Source organism: Macrobrachium nipponense, chromosome 17, assembly GCF_015104395.2.
Source record: "Macrobrachium nipponense isolate FS-2020 chromosome 17, ASM1510439v2, whole genome shotgun sequence".
Taxonomy (NCBI): Eukaryota; Metazoa; Arthropoda; class Malacostraca; order Decapoda; family Palaemonidae; genus Macrobrachium; species Macrobrachium nipponense.
The window spans coordinates 5134690-5152189 of NC_087210.1; the positions used below are offsets into that span (position 1 = coordinate 5134690).

The window sequence follows — 17500 nt, forward strand, 5'->3', positions numbered from 1 at the left end:
GGAAAATGGAAGGAAGAAGGAGGCCTCCCATTGGTCGAGATGGTTCACAATGGGAGGTATAATCGGATTAGTTCGGATACCCCATTTTTATTATTATTTCCATTTTCCATATTCGGTTTTAAATTTTCCTCTGTAGACAACTGTTTCTTATTTTTATTTAATATTATTAGTATTGCGTCTTTCTCGTACTTTGTGAATACGTCTAAGAAGGCCAAGAAAAAATAATAGAAAGATAAAAAATTATTATAAAAAAAGGTTAAATTAATTTTCGTTAATCGTCCCGTTCGGATGGGCAAAGAGAGGTCGAGAGAGGGCGAGCGGTCATTGGTGGGCATCGTTATTAACCGGAGCCAATCAGCGCCCTTATCAATCTCCGTGACAGGTGACCCAGTCACGCGATGAGGGTACAGTTGCCACCGTGCCCAATTTTTTTTTTTTTTTAGTTTTGTCGTTTTTTGCAATTCTTTTTTGTCCGACAAAAAATGTTGGGTTTATGCATATACATTTGTATATGATATACATACGTGTATATATGTATGCCATAAATACCCAACTATAATTTATGAAATTTATGAAATTGTATAGAGTAGATTTAAATGACATCAAGTGTAATGTCCCTGCGTAGCTGTTTATTGAACTGTATTTTCGTATTTATTCTCTCGTAATCGCACACACTATTGGTTTACGACCTTCAGCAGAAATAATGTTGTTATTTCGAAAATATAATAAGAGTCCATTTTGATCCCAGTTTTTGGGTCGTTATAAGAAAACAAGGCCATTTATCAGGCGGTACGATAACTGTCATGTTAACGGAGTTGCCGACTAGCCAATATTAGCCAAAGCGAGTCGCCAATCACCTTCCCGAATATATTAGAGAAAGCTCAGAGAAAGACCGACGTTCGCTCGTGGCGTACCTTAATGTCAACTTAGTGACGATGTTCGTTATAAAGTAACGAAATCGTTGGGTTCCAGCCCTGGTTCCAGATATTGTTAAACTGGCTTGGTGTTGGTTTAAAGCCTCACGCCAACATCAAGAGAACGTTCGGTCTTGACCTTTTAAGTAGGAGACAGACATTCCGCCATTTTTTTTTTTTTTTTTTTTTTTTTCATTTTTTTTTTTTTTTTTTTTTTTTTACCCTTTTGGTGTAAGGACTTCTTGGGCCTTGATATTTCAGCCCTTGCTATATGTGGCAAACATGCAGTGGTGGGTGAAGGATTGCAGCTTGCAGAAGAGAAGAGAGAGAGAGAGAGAGAGAGAGAGAGAGAGAGAGAGAGAGATCTGAACGCAGGAGTTTGAATGAATGATGCAATGTATTTGTGTAATTATATACTTCACAATAATTATTAAGCCATAAATATCTTTTGGTACCTCTTGTTACGAATGTACCATAATTTGGGAATAACTTACAAAAGGAATAAGATATATCTCAGTAATCGAAGTCGACGGTTCATCGTTGTTTCTCAACCAGAGGCTCAGAGGTTCGAATCCTGGCCGGGTAGGAGCACTCACCAAAGAAAAAGTGACAAAATTCGTAATTGCGTAAATTTGGAAATACATATTTGGCTCTAGACAAAATACTTAAGAGGAGATGTCACTTTAACTTTTTCGTTTTATTAGTCGAGGCAGAAATCTCTCCCTGTCTGTCTGTGTGTCTGTCTCTCTGTGTCGGTCCCTAATACTATTCTTCTTGAATTTGAATACGTTTTTTTTTCTATATCTCTTTATTAATGTCTTTTTTTTCTCTTATTAATAAGTGAGATCTCTTCTTTCTGTATTTCCCTTTACTTCCTATTACTTCTTCCTAATACTATTCTTTTTGCATTCTAATACATTTTTATTTATTTATCTATTATTTGTTGATAAGTGAGATATTTTCTTTCAGTATTTCCCTTTACTTCCTCTTAATTCTTCCTAATGAACACCTTAATATTCTTTGGAAGCTTCAAGAATTTCAAGTCATTGGCCCCTTTGGTGGTCTTGTTCCATATGAATAGGGTTCATCTTCTGAATAATAATAATAATAATAATAATAATAATAATAATAATAATAATAATAATAATATAGGGTTTCTGTCAGGTCGAATACATCTGTCTGTATCTTGCAACAAATTAGGAGTGTTTTATCTTTGTTGTGAGAAGTTGAGGACACCCCCCCCTCCATTCCTAGGAGTACGCCCCCCCACCCCCCCACCCCCCGCCCAGAAAACGAGCAGTAATGATCAACGGTTTTGCCGTGTCGTTTCCCTGTAAACTTTATTTGCTTAAAGGCCGGACATAATTTCGTGGACTTTATAAGATAGTTTTTAAATCTAAGGTTGTTTTAAAAATCTTGGAGGTAGAATCTGTTGAGGTGTGTGTGTGTGTTTTTTTTTTTTTTTTTTTTTTTTTTTTTTTTTTTTTTTTGTGGTATGTAATTGATTTTCTTTTGTTAAATTGACTTCGTGTGTTAGTTTCTCTCATCTCTATAGTGTTATTCAAACTGCATTGATCGACAGAATGCAGGGAGAGTCAGGCAAATGTAAATTAGTAGCCTATCGACCATGTCCAGTTGAAACAGCAATAACCATAGTCCATATGTCTTATTTTTTTTATTCGCTTTATTTTGTCTCTCCATATTTCTGCTATTATTAGAAATAGCAGTATTAATAGTTTTAGTACGTGGTAATAATATTAGTATAGTAGTAGTAGTAGTAGTCATTGCTGTAATTACTTATTTACTTTAGAAGACATTGGCTTCAAGAGATTTTCTTGCAAGAGCCCGCTATCTGTAGTTTGATTACGAGTGATCTCTTAATTTTGTTCAATTTGATTATATATCGTCATTTTTGCCTAAATTTTACGGAATTATATATCGTCATTTTTGCCAAAATTTTACGGAATTATACATCGTCATTTTTGTCAAAATTTTACGGAATTATATATCGTCATTTTGCCTACATTTTACAGAATTATATATCGTCATTTTTGCCTAAATTTTACGGAATTATATATCGTCATTTTGCAAAAAGTTTTACGGAATTATATATCGACATTTTTGCCAAGATTTTACGGAATTATATATCGTACATTTTTGCCAAAATTTTACGGAATTATATATCATCATTTTTGTCTAAATTTTACGGAGTTATATATCATAATTTTTGCCTAAATTTTACGGAATTATATATCGTCATTTTTACCCAACTTTTACGAAAGACAAAACTCTTTTTGTCTTTTCTGGTTGAAGGTACTATATTGTATGGATCTATTATGATTGCAGTGATATCTACAACGTATAACCTTTTTGGGAAGTATGTCTGAGTAAGCTGATATGGATGGATAATGAAGCATCTCTCTCTCTCTCTCTCTCTCTCTCTCTCTCTCTCTCTCTCTCTCTCTCTCTCTCTCTCTCTCTCTTTATTTCTTGTTCATTCTTATGTGGCCCTTCCATTGTATGAATTCTAAACGGAAAAGGTGTTAGCATTCAATTGTATAATTAATTCTGAGGTGTAGGACACCTCTTACGTGCACGCAGTTCTTAGTACTCATGCCTCCGAGCGAGGGTCAACATTCTCTTGATCATTTAAAATTTATTTGAAGGGGACGTAAATTATTGTATTTTATATATATATAATGTATGATATATATATATATATTATATATATATATATATATATATATATATATATATATATAATATATATATATATATATATATATATTTGATATTTGTCCCCTTGAAAATAATTTACGTAATGATCAAGAGAATGTTGACCCTCGCTCGGAGAAGTGGGTGGGTGTGAGCTAGGGTGCCTTTGTTCTTCAAGTTGGCACAGTGGAAGAAGCCTCTTGCTCTAGAGAGAGAGAGAGAGAGAGAGAGAGAGAGAGAGAGAGAGAGAGACGAAGGCACTGTTGTTGTTGAGAGTCAAGATGCCTTTGGCCATCTTCGTTCATCGCTGCCCTCTCATGGGTCACAATGTGAAGTGAGAGCCATTAGGAGTGCCAATGGAGAGCTTTACCTTGTATTTGCATTTGTACCATGCTATGGGATCAGGTATTATCATCTTAGATAATTATATCTTTAGGGCTTAGATTATGTTACATTCCCATGGCATTAGCAATTTCGACGCACGTAGTGTTTCGTGAGCAGTGTTTGGCCACATTGCACTTATTAAGTAACATGGTATTTAAGTATGTTTTACTCGCAGACTTTAAGTATAGCTACTTAATGTGTCAGTCACTCTTGAATTAATATATTAAGTCGTATGGACATGTTTTAAGAACATCTAATCGCATCGCCCCTCTCCCGTTTGTCCGATGTCTTATGATTGTGGGCGACCTTCCTGCAAACCCCCACCCCCTCCCCGAGCCGCACTCTTTGTTGAGTTAACCCCCTTCCCTCCCCCCTCCCCCTCCCCCCACCCCCCTCCCCCCCCCTCTGTGCCGCAGGCACGCGCCCAAGGGTCGCAGAAGTCGGGGGCCAGGTCGTGCCAGCCTATATTTAGGATCTTTAGTGCCATCGCCTCCTCCTCCTCCTCCTCCTCCTCCTCTTCGTGGCGCCCTCCCTCGTGAGTTTGGGGAGTTATGAAAAGGGAGGGGAGTTGGAATCTCGAGTGTTTTCAAGTAGGGAAATCTTGTTGTTCGCTTAGACTCGTAATAATTGTTTGGCGTTAGGCCTATGCGACCCAGTCTTTAGCTCTGCGATGGTGATCTGGCAAAAAAAATAAAATAAAATATAAAAAATAAATAAAATAAATAAATAAAGTAAATTAACGCCTCGATGGTGATCCAGCAAAAAATAAATAAATAAATAAAATGAAATAACGACTCGATGATGATCAAGCAAAAAAAAAATCAATAAATATATAAAATAAAATGCAATAAAGTAACGCTTCGATGGTGATCTGGGAAAAAGTAAATAAAAAATAAATAATATAAACTAAAGTAAAGCTTCGATGGTGGTCTGGAAAAAAAAAAAATACGCCTCAATGGTGGTCTGGCAAAAAAAAAAAAGAAAAAAAAAATCGCCTCAATGGTGATGGGGTAAAAAAAAAATTAAATAAGATAGAATAACGCCTCGATGGGGATCTGGCAAAAAAAAAAAAATAAATAAATAAAATAACCCCTCGATGGTGATTGAGCAAAAAATAGATAAATAAAATAAAATAAAATAACGCCTCGATGGCGATCGAGAAAAAAAAATTATCAAGACTTTAGCCTCGATTTTGATCCGGTAAAAAAAAGATAAAAAAAGACTGCATAGCCTTATGGTAATTCGGCAAAAAAAAAAAAAAAAAAAAAAAAAAAAATCCTTAAACCTCGATTGGTGATCCAGCAAAAAAAGAAAAAAAAAAAAAAAAAAAAAAAAAAAAAAAAAAAAAAAAAAAAAAACAAGGACTGTTTAGCCTCGATGGGGATCCGGCAAGAAAATGGTGATCCATCAAAAAAAAGAGGAAAAAAAAAAAAACGTCACGATGATAATCCGGAAAAAAAAAATGTTTAGCCTAGATGGTGACTGGCCAAACAAAAACCCAAAAAAAAAAGGTAATAAATAAATAAATAAAAGACTGCTTAGCCTCGATGGTGATCCGGTAAAAAAAAAAAAAACCTGTTTAGTCTCGATGGTCATTTCGTATCCATTTCTGTCCCCTGCCAAGGAATTGCTTAGTAGACTCTGTAGTAGAAAAAAATGGCTTAGAATGTAGTATAACTCTGCCCGTTGTATAGATGACGAGTTTAGGGTTTGGAAGGAGGTATTGGGGAAGGGGGTCAGATGGGTAAGTTAGGTTGAGGTAAAGGGGGGGGGGGTAAAGGGGGGGGGGAGGGGAGGTACTCGGTATTCAAGTAATACCCTAATGGCAAGAGTTGCTGTTTATCCTGAGGCATAGAAAACGTATAAATACCCGAGGAATGTTAATGAGGTTTTCGCGGGGTGCGGGGTGGGGGATTTTGTCAAGCAAAGGTTGAAGAGCTTTGCTCTTCCTGCGAAGCTGTATCCGATTTCACAGGGGACCTGCAGGATGCGCATTGACGGCGCTGCTGGGACTCGTTTTTCACACGAGAGAGAGAGAGAGAGAGAGAGAGAGAGAGAGAGAGAGAGAGAGAGAGATTGACAGCAGTAAAATAGAAAGAGGTAAACAATAAAAGCAGAGAGAGAGAGAGAGAGAGAGAGAGAGAGAGGCGAAGCATTTAATGCCTGATTTGAAGTATGCTGTAATGATGGTGAATATTAATATGAATTTTTGATATTGATTATACATGGCTTGATGTGTAAACACTCCGTGAATAGAATTTGATGCATCGGCATTTAAACCACGTTCCATTTATAACTCCCTAAATTACCTCCTCCCAAACTGCCGTTTGTAAACTAGGAATAGTAACATTCACGAGTCGACAATCCATTTAGAACAAGGCCTCTAACACAATGCCATATTATAGGTAGGTACCTCCGCAGGTGTGCCAGCGTCGTATATTGTACTCATGCACATGAATAGATATATCTGTCGTGTCCTTTCTTCCCCAATCTCTGAATAATGTCGGTGCTGCATTGTCTCCTTATTTAGTGACTAGTAGTAAGATTGACTGATCTCTAATTGATTTTGGGTATAGTTTTGTGTCCATATTTAGTGACCAGTAGTACGGTTAACTGATCGGACGCAGTGCTACTAAAACTACTACTTTGTCTCCATATTTAGCGACGAGTAGTAAGGTTAACTGGTAGCACGCCGTGCTACTAAAACTGCTACTAATGCATTAAGTTTTATATGGTTGAGAATATACGTTTACTTCTGGTGACGTATATTTTAATATCTGTTCAAAAGCCAAACATCGTAAACCTTAGTTCTGTTCCATGGAAATCGCGAAGGAATTGGTTCTGATTACTGCTTAGGAGCTTAGCTCTTCAAAGCTGTTACACGATTATACAAAGAAGTTCAGCTGGTTTTCTCACACTTGTTGAATTTGTTGAAATCATTCCTTATAATTTATTGTTTTAAGGTAGTTTTGAAATTCAGTCTTATAGAGACGGAGGTTAGTGTCCATTTTAAACTTTTTTTAGTTAGAAATATTTTTTTTATAATTTGTATTTATTTTTATTGTAGAAATGCTGAGTTGTGAACCAGAATGTTAAAAGATACATGAAACCAAGTAACACAGAGTTAGAATAGACGAGACCAAGTAACACAGTGTTAGAATTGACGAGACCAAGATCCAGAATGTTAGAATACATGAAGACGAGTATCAGTGTTAGAATAGACGAGACCAAGATCCAGAATGTTAGGTTAGAAGACCAAGTATCACAGTGTTAGAATAAGACGAGACCAAGTAGCAGTGTTGTAATAGACCAGACCAAGTATCACAATGTTAGAATAGACGAGACCAAGAACCAGAATGTTAGAATACATGAAACCAAGTAACACAATGTTAGAATAGACGAGACCAAGAACCAGAATGTTAGGTTAGAAGACCAAGTATCACAATGTTAGAATAAGACGAGACCAAGTAACAGTGTTGGAATAGACGAGACCAAGTATCACAGTGTTAGAATAGATAATACCAATTAGCAGTGTCATAATAAGACGAGACTAAGTTAGAATAGACGAGACCAAGTAACAACAGATGAGACCAAGTATCACAGTGTTAGAATAGACGAGACCAAGTATCACAATTGTTAGAGTAAGACGAAACCAAGTAACAGAGTTAGAATAGATGGTACCAAGTAACGCAATTTGAATAGACGAGATCAAGCAACTACAAAATGTTAGAAAGCTCTGAATCCAAGAACGAGACGGTTGAATGCACATGAAGCCAAATACCGGAATGATCAGACCAGCACTCGACACACATGCTTTCAGAAAGTAAAGACAAAAAAATGGTGTGTTTAACAAACCGTTCATTAAGAAGTGATATCACACCTGTATGAAGAATATTTCTCATGAAATTTATATATTTTTTAAATTTATTTGAATGACTTGCAAATGAGCGTGAGCGAGATTGGGGGCGCACATAAGAACAAACGCGAATATTTAATATATATAATATATATATATATATATATATATATATATATATATATATATATATATATATATATATATATATATATATATATATATAGATATACATACATACATATATATACACACATATATATATATATATTATATATATATTATATATATATATTATATATATACATATATATACATATCATATATATGAATAATTAACACATCACCGTGATTCATATACTAAATTGTTCTAGCTACAAATGCCCTTTAATTGCCTTTGGTTCACATACATGAAAAGGGTGTATCAATTCCGAGGTAGAGCGAATGAGATATTAAAGGGACATTTGTAGCTCGAATAATATATATATATAGATATATATATATATATATATAGATATATATATATATATATATATATATATATATATATATATATATACATATATGTCATATATAGATATACTACATATATATATATATATATATATATATATATATATATATATAAACCATGTAATTTTATTCCTTTAGAACGTTGAATAGACAATGGTGACCGATGAGTCATACTCGAGAAGGGCATCTTCTTCTACCCCCCTCCCCCCCCACCCCCCACCCCACCCCCCATCCCCCATCGCCTCAATCCTTCGTAAATATTTAGGCTGTTGGTGACGTCAGGATAAACCTGAGGTTGAGCGGATGGCGTTTGAAGTGTGATTCCTTTTTTTATTTATTTATTTATTTATTTTTACTCTGAATTCCTTTTATCTCATTTACTTTCAGACTGTTCATTGGCGTTCATCCATTTTCTATACACTTGTTCCACACGATTGTTCTACCTTTCAATTTCAAGGTTTATTAAGATTGTGATATCACATAATGCGGTTTCCTTCTTTCATCCTACGTCCGTTACATATTCATCATTTTTTAGGTCATTTTCCTTTTATTCATTCTTATTTCTCCCCCACTTTCTTTGTTCATCAAACGGCTGTCTCTCATTTTGCTATGCAATGGGATTCATTCGTCATCGATTTTTCTAAATTGTCTAAATAATCGTTGATCATTTCAGTCGTCCTGTGACATTTCCCTGTACTTGAATGTATAACGTTTTATTACGTAAATGTTTAATCTCTTTGTGTGTTTAAATTGTTCGTATCCTTTTCACTTTATTTATATTTTCAGTCAATTGTAAGTTGCCAGGATGGTTACGAAAAATAATAATAAACAATTTTCAGTTAATTCTAATTACGGGGATGGTTACGAAAAATGGTAAAAAAAAATATTTTTACATTTCCTCGTTTCGAACAGTTTTTCATTAAGTATGGAAGCTACTTATGAAGAAATAACTTCGACATAACATGTCGACGTTCAAAGGTTATCAGTATTCAAAGTTCAACGTCGATTAATATATCAACAAGAGGAAACAAATGGAATGCTTGCATCACGTGGTGCTTTGCGCACACGGCTAATATTGGGTCACATTTCTTGCATTTTCATATATATATATATATATATAGATTATATATATATAATATATATATATATATATATATATTTATATATAAAATGTGGCACAGGTTTTCACTGTTGTTAACCTAATAATCATGACGAGATTCTTTATACATATAACATTCTATGATATATTCACACACACACACACACACACACACACACACACACAGAGAGAGAGAGAGAGAGAGAGAGAGAGAGAGAGAGAGAGAGAGCGCCCAAACGTGAAACGTATTTGCATTGTCTTTTACAGCTTGAATCACTTATTCTTCCTGACAGAGTAAGATCCAAGGAAATATTATGCCTTCTCTATCCCTCTGCGAATATAATGATAATAAAGTATTGTGGCCTGATAAAAATAATAATAGTAAATATTGTGGCCTGATAAAAATAACAATAGTAAGTATTGTGGCCTGATAAAAATAATATTAAAGTATTATGGCCTTATAAATAAAAATAGTAATATGTATTGTGGCTTGAAACAAAAATAATAATAAGTATTGTGGCCGGATAAAAATAATAATAAGTATTGTTACCTGATAATGAAATTAATAATAAGTGTTGTAGCCTGATAAGTAAAAATAATAATAATAAGTACTGGGGCCTAATAAATAAAAATAATAGTAAGTATTGTGTCTTGATAAATAAAAATAATAGTAAGTATTGTGGCTTGATAAATAAAAATAATATTAAGTATTGTGGCCTGATAATAAAAATAATAATAAGTATTGTGTCCTGATAAATAAAAATAATAATAAGTATTGTGGCCTGATAAATAAGAGTAACAATAAGTATTGTGGCCTGATAAATGAAAATAATAGTAAGTATTGTGGCCTGATAAATAAAAATAATAGTAAGTATTGGCCTGATAAATAAGAGTAATAATAAGTATTGTGGCCTGATAAATAAAAATAATAGTAAGTATTGTGGCCTGATAAATAAGAGTAATAATAAGTATTGTGTCCTGATAAATAAAAATAATAGTAAGTATTGTGGCCTGATAAATAGAGTAATCGGAAAATATTGTTGCCTGATAAAAATAATCAATAGTAAGTATTGTGGCCTGATAAATAAGAGTAATAATAAGTATTGTGTCCTGATAAATAAAAATAATAGTAAGTATTGTGGCCTGATAAATAAGAGTAATAATAAGTATTGTGGCCTGATAAATGAAAATAATAGTAAGTATTGTGGCCTGATTTTGAGATGGCGAGGAAGTTTTGTATACACACTTTACACTTTAAAGTCTATAGTGCGTTCGTGTGAAGCTGAGAGAGTGAAGAAGTAGTGTGGTGGCACTTGAGGAGCTGGGGTCATGGCGGGAGCCCCACTGAACACGCCCTATATTTAGTAGGGGCGACCTCGCTCATGCTCCCTGCTGCTCCCTGCTCCTCCCTGCTCCCTGCTGCTGCTGGTGCTGTGGCCCGAAGAAGGGAACATGTTTGGTCCAGGGGTCCGTCAGGGACACATTCTCTCTCTCTCTCTCTCTCTCTCCTTGGGTTATGTTCAGTCGCTCTCAGTCCTTAGGTTCAGCTCTCTCTCTCTTCTCTTCTACTCTCTCTCTTTCTCTCCTCGCTCCTTCTTCTCCTCCTCCTCTCTTCCTCCCTTAAGGTTTTTTTCCAGTTCTCTCTCTCTCCTCTCTTCTCTCCTCTCTCCCTCCTCATCTCTCTCATTTTCCTCTCTCTCCTCTCTTCGTCCCTCTCCCTCCCCCCTTTAGGTTCAAGTTCCTGCAAATACAAGCTTCACAATTGGCCCATGACCCCCTTCCACCGTCGGGCCTTTTCACCCGGAAATTTCACTGTCGCCCCCCTGTCAGTTCCCCCAGGTACTACAAAATGCGTTCCTCGTCTTACGTCATTGTATTGGCGTTTTGTAAGGAATTCGAGAATGTCAGAATGTCAGTTTTCGGTGGATTTTCGTCCCACGTGACTCTGTGTTCCCACGACATTCTTCTCATCTCAGGTTAACCGTGTGGCTACTTTTCATCAGCTTATAGCGGATGGTTGGTCTGTAGAAATGCAATAGTGGTGGTGAAAGGTAGTAGTTAAGTATATATATGTATATATATATATATATATATATATATAGATATAATATTATATATATATATATATATATATATATATATATATAGAGAGAGAGAGAGAGAGAGAGAGAGAGAGAGAGAGAGAGAGAGAGAGAGAGCAGGGAGAGAGCATCACTATACGGTACCGGAAATATTAAGTTTGAAAGCCACAGTAATGTATGTATATATATGAGACTGTATTTAAAAAAAATTAAAATTTAAAAAATAAAGTAACAGGTAGCTTTCGACCTACTACGTTTTTATTGTGGCTTTTAACTCATGTATATATATATATTATATATATATATATATATATATTTATTTATTTATTTTTATTTATATATACACATATATATACATATATATATATATATAATTATATATATATATAAATTAAATAAATAAAATAAAAAGACATACACATACGTACATACAAACGTGCGTGTACTTTTATCTATATATACAGTACATCAATAACATCTATTCTTTACAATTGCACACCCACGGTCCAAATGCTAAAGAAACAGCAATTTGACTACACGTCCCGTGGACGCCCACCCGTACCCCAGGGCAGCAGGCATTCGGCATCAAAGGCAGAGGCCGCCACCACTTCACCAACTCGGATTTTGAGGGTCTTCATTGTATGGCTCTGGGAACTTGAACAAACAATGGCCTTGTCAACTGTATGACACCCTCAGGTGAGAGAGAGAGAGAGAGAGAGAGAGAGAGAGAGAGAGAGAGAGAGAGAGAGAGAGCAATGAGTAACGAGGAACGTCCGTTATTTACCTCCTGCGATTTCAAGTGGCTCAATGATTGGCCTCCCCCTCCCCTCCTTGACCCTTTCATCTTGACCCCTACTTGACCTGAGAGAGAAAGAGAGAGAGAGAGAGGAGGAAGTTGCTGAAGGCTGCTCGGATGGTCGCAATTGTTTCTGTTGGGGAAGATATGGGGACTGGTATCATTTGGGGGCATTCAGTGTTGTTGAATTGGATGCAGTAAATGTTTTGGAATTATTATTATTATTATTATTATTATTATTATTATTATTATTATTATTATTATTATTATTATTATTCGATCCCCTTTTCAGTCGAACAGTTTTCCTACAGGTTTCTGTACAGATTTATCTTTAAATATATGTACATATATATATAACTGTGAAGTTGTTTTTCCAATAATAATAATAATAATTTGTTTCTCCATTTCAAGATTCATGCTACTTTAAGTACTATAAGCATATTATTATTATTATTATTATTATTATTATTATTATTATTATTATTATTATTATTATTATTATTATTATTATTATTATTATTAATCAGAAGATGAACCCTATTCATATACAACAAGCCCACCATAGGCCACTGACTTGAAGTCCAAGCTTGTAAAGAATATTATGGTGTTCGATAGAGTTAAGAGAAGGTAGGGGGAAATACAGAAAATGTACATAAAGATAAATAAATTGTCAAATTGATAAATAAACAGACAAATATGTAAGTAGATTATAATCTCCCTTGAGAACCATTTCAAAACATTCTTATTAAAAGTCCTTAGTAAGTTGTAAGAGAAAGATATAATGGCTGGGTAAATCAGAGGTTGAAACATCGTAAGTCAATCGTAGAAAACGTGAAGTGTTCGATTGCGCCATCGCATTCGACTTGAGCTTAATAACGTTCCATAGAACAAAAGGCAAAGCTAAAATCCGCGTCCAGATACCACACAGATGCCTGAAATGCCTTCGGTTAAGACCCCTGATGTAAGAAAAGTGCGGCAAAATGCGTTTATTTACATTTCCGTGATTCAGCTGCTCTCTCTCTCTCTCTCTCTCTCTCTCTCTCTCTCTCTCTCTCTCTCTCTCTCTCTCGCTACTGACCAGGTGGAATTGGCGCGTCTCTCTCTCTCTCTCTCTCTCTTTTCGTTTTTTCGCGCATCCCTCTGATTCTTTTCGCATTGTTTTATAATATTGTTGCCATTGTGTGTGTGTGTGTATGTGACGAAATCTTCAGTATTTGTTTTCTTTCCTCGCGCTTCTAATCCCCAGCCCAGTCTCCTTGACTTTGGGAGATGATCATGCCCACCTAGCCGGGCCAAGTGTCGTTTTTTTTTAACCCCTTTTTTTCGTAGAGATCAAAGGAAAGAAGAGATTACTAAAAGGAAAAAGGGGAATCTGGAGGCTGCGAAGATGTGCGTGATATTGGGGGGCCAGAGAGGACAGATACCTTTTCGTAGGCCTCTCTCGTATAGGCTGAACCCCTCGTAGGCAGTTCTAGCAGCTGTAAGTATGGAAACGAGGTCACTTTTGCGCTTTTTAAATAAGGAAAAGAAAATTGCTTCGGTTTTTTCTGGGGGGGTGGGGGGGGGGAGACGAGAGGGAGGTGTGGGTGTTCCGGGGAGAGATGGGGGGGAAGTTTTTAAGTTAAGGGGGGGGGGTTGGGGGTTGCGGATTCTGACGGTTTATCTGTAAGACGTCGTGAACTTTCGAGAATCATTCCGATCAAATTCGAGTTCAGATTCGTCACTTTGTCCAGAGACTGCAGCAGCAGGAGAGATGGAATATATATATATATATATATATATATATATATATATATATATATATATATATATATATATATATAAAATCCCATTCTTAAATTAAATTAAATAGAATATTAGTCAGAAGTGTCATTATGGATTGATAGGGCAAAGTTGATTCTAGAATGGAATGGGTTTATTTTTCACGTTTCGTAAATGGTCCGGTAGATGAAATATTTGCAGTCGAGTGAATTCATGAGAGAGAGAGAGAGAGAGAGAGAGAGAGAGAGAGAGAGAGAGAGAGAGAGTGTCAGTCAAATCAGATCAAATCAAAACTTTTATTTCCATTTCACAGTGGTTATTCTACATGTCATAGGTAAGACTATATACAACATCCCTTACTTAAAGGAGAGAGAGAGAGAGAGAGAGAGAGAGAGAGAGAGAGAGAGAGAGTAGCAGTGGCAAAGCAGCAACAGAAAGAAGGAAGGAAGAGGGCAGCTTCGGGCGGGTCAGGGCGGCGGTAGTGCCACGATATTTATAGAGTGCCTCGACCTGAGCAGGGGGCCCCAACCAACCTCACGACATCGACAGTGCCCCCCCCCCCCCCCTCCAACTTGGCCCCTACCACCACCACCTCTGAGAACGCCCTCCCTTCCTTCTCCTCCTCCGAGTCTTCTCTTTTTTCCTATTTCTTCGTCGGTCTTGAAGCCGTTCTTCTTAGAGCATCGTTACAGAGGCGTGATAATAGAGCATCGTCATCAAAACCCTCTCGTAGAACGTCGTAGTAGAGCATTACTATGAACAGCCTCGTCTTAGAGCGTCGTAATAATATTATATATATATATATATATATATATATATATAATATATATATATATATATGCGTGTGTGTATATACGAAATATGCGTATCTATGCATGCATGCATGCACGTCTGTATGCATTATCTTAGATACACACAATATATTCACATATTCCGAAAACTAATAGCGTTTTATAGTAATACTCGCCTCTCTCAAACCTCTCTCACTCCATCGCCTTCCTCCCTCTCTCTCTCCTCTTCCCCCCCCCCCCCCCCTCCCCTCTCAGTTTATTACCTCCTACGGCTTTTACTTGGGCATGCCCCGCGTGTCATGTTGGCACTGCGGGCGCCTTCCTCGCGTCGCCCCAAAATTGTGTTTCATTTTGGGGGGCATTTTCGTCGGTCGTCCGTTTATAATAATAATAATAATAATAATAATAATAATAATAATAATAATAATAATAATAATAATAGCTAATTGGTGTCGAGTCTTCAGAAACCAAATTTAGTGTTCTGATAATAATAATAATAATAATAATAATAATAATAATAATAATAATAATAATAATAATAATAATAATTTTTATGACTGATTAGTTTCCAGTCTTCAGAAACCAAATTATTATTATTATTATTATTATTATTATTATTATTATTATTATTATTATTATTATATTATATTATTTATTCCATATTTATTATTATTATTATTATATTATTATTATTATTATTATTATTATTATTATATTTCCTTTCTTCAAATTATTTTTATTATTATTATTATTATTATTATTATTATTATTATTATTATTATTATTATTATTATTATTATACATCCCCTCTTCCCTCCCACGCGAATTCTTTTTGCTCACATTACCCCCTGACGGTGTCAGCTGGGTTCGTCTTACGCCGTAACCGTCTGTGGGACGTCCCGTTCAAAACAAGCCAGTTCCTTATAAAGGAGAGAGAGAGAGAGAGAGAGAGAGAGAGAGAGAGAGAGAGAGAGAGAGAGAGAGAGACTATCCTTACCACCCTGCCATGAAAAGTGATTTACATAGCTTTTAACTTCTTATTTTCCTTTTGAATGGAGCATTGCGTTTATAGCTGACTTGAGAGAGAAGAGAGAGAGAGAGAGAGAGAGAGAGAGAGAGAGAGAGAGAGAGAGAGGGTGTCTGGGGGTACCATGCTACCACGATAAAAGAAATTTATGTAGACTTTAATTTGGACTTTTTCTTTTTAACGAATCGTTGCGTTTATACTGGGAAGTATTTCAGTACTTGACTTGATTGAGAGAGAGAGAGAGAGAGAGAGAGAGAGAGAGAGAGAGAGAGAGAGAGAAAGTACCATCCTGCCGTGATAAGCAACTTACGCAATTTTTAAACTTCGTGTTTTTATTGTTAACGAAGCGGCGCGTTCATACTTGCATTTATATCAGCATCATGATTATTGTTTGTTCCTATTGGCCGTCACTCTGTTTCCCCTCAGATGATCCCGTCTGAGGGGAAAGTCATCCGGAGTGAGCGTCTCTGACATCCGCCTTCTTGTCCCCCCCCCCCCCAGCCGCCACCCACCTCCCACATTCCACTAACTAGTACATTGCCCCTTTTTCACTCTTTACGGGTCCTCCCACCCCCTGCTCACCCCCGAGAGAGAGAGAGAGAGAGAGAGAGAGAGAGAAGAGAGAGAGAGAGAGAAAGTGGCATTATCACCTGGGCGATGCCTCTTGGGGTCTCCCCTCTTTCTTTCACTTTTTTGTGGTGTTGTAATCCCTTCATGTCTGTCTGTCTGTCTCATAACTGTCTCTAGTAATGTCCGCTGCCAAGGCGGGATTTCTCCTTTCTGTCCAACAGACAAACAGAAAGACATTACTGATGCCTACTTTCCTCTATTTAATTTGGCATATTTTTATTGTTTTCGTCTCTCTCTCTCTCTCTCTCTCTCTCTCTCTCTCTCTCTCTCTCTCTCTCTCTCTCTCTCTCTCTCCAATTTAATTTTCTTGTATCGTTTTCCCCTTTCTTTTGTTAACGGAAAGGTCTCGCCGGTATCACGCCCCCCCCCCCTCCCCCCCAAAAAAAATGCTGATGTCAGATGCTTCCGAAACATGTATATATTATATATATATAGCATCAGCGTCTGCAGCTGCGGCCGGGGTCAGTCACTCAGTCCAACTTTTCCTAGCATGGGTCAGGCCAGGCCAGGCTGGGGATTTAATTACATTCTCAAAATAACTCTTGTCCGGTCGTCCAATGTGGCAAGTTGACCCTTGGACCCATAACAGAATTCCTTTGGTGGTGGTGACCTTTGAAGAAGATTCTCTCTCTCTCTCTCTCTCTCTCTCTCTCTCTCTCTCTCTCTCTCTCTGACGGATATGGCGATGGGGTGCAGCTTTCTTTCTTTTAGGGAACATATAAGAAAATAATAATGTACACAAGTAATATATATATATATATAAATATATATAATATACTATATATCACATACATATATATATATATATATATATATATATATAATATATATATACACACATATACATTGCACATTCATCTATACTATATATATATATAGATATGTATGAATGTATGTATGGTAGTGTATATATCGAGCTACAAAAAATGTCCT

The 17500-nt window shown here is 36.2% G+C and overlaps 1 protein-coding gene across 6 annotated transcripts in view; it reads left to right on the plus strand.

Moving 5' to 3' along the window:
• The window catches only part of LOC135196137 (orphan steroid hormone receptor 2-like), a 337215-nt gene that overhangs the window by 137426 nt on the left and 182289 nt on the right, over positions 1-17500 (plus strand). The gene's annotated exons all lie outside the window — the stretch shown is intronic.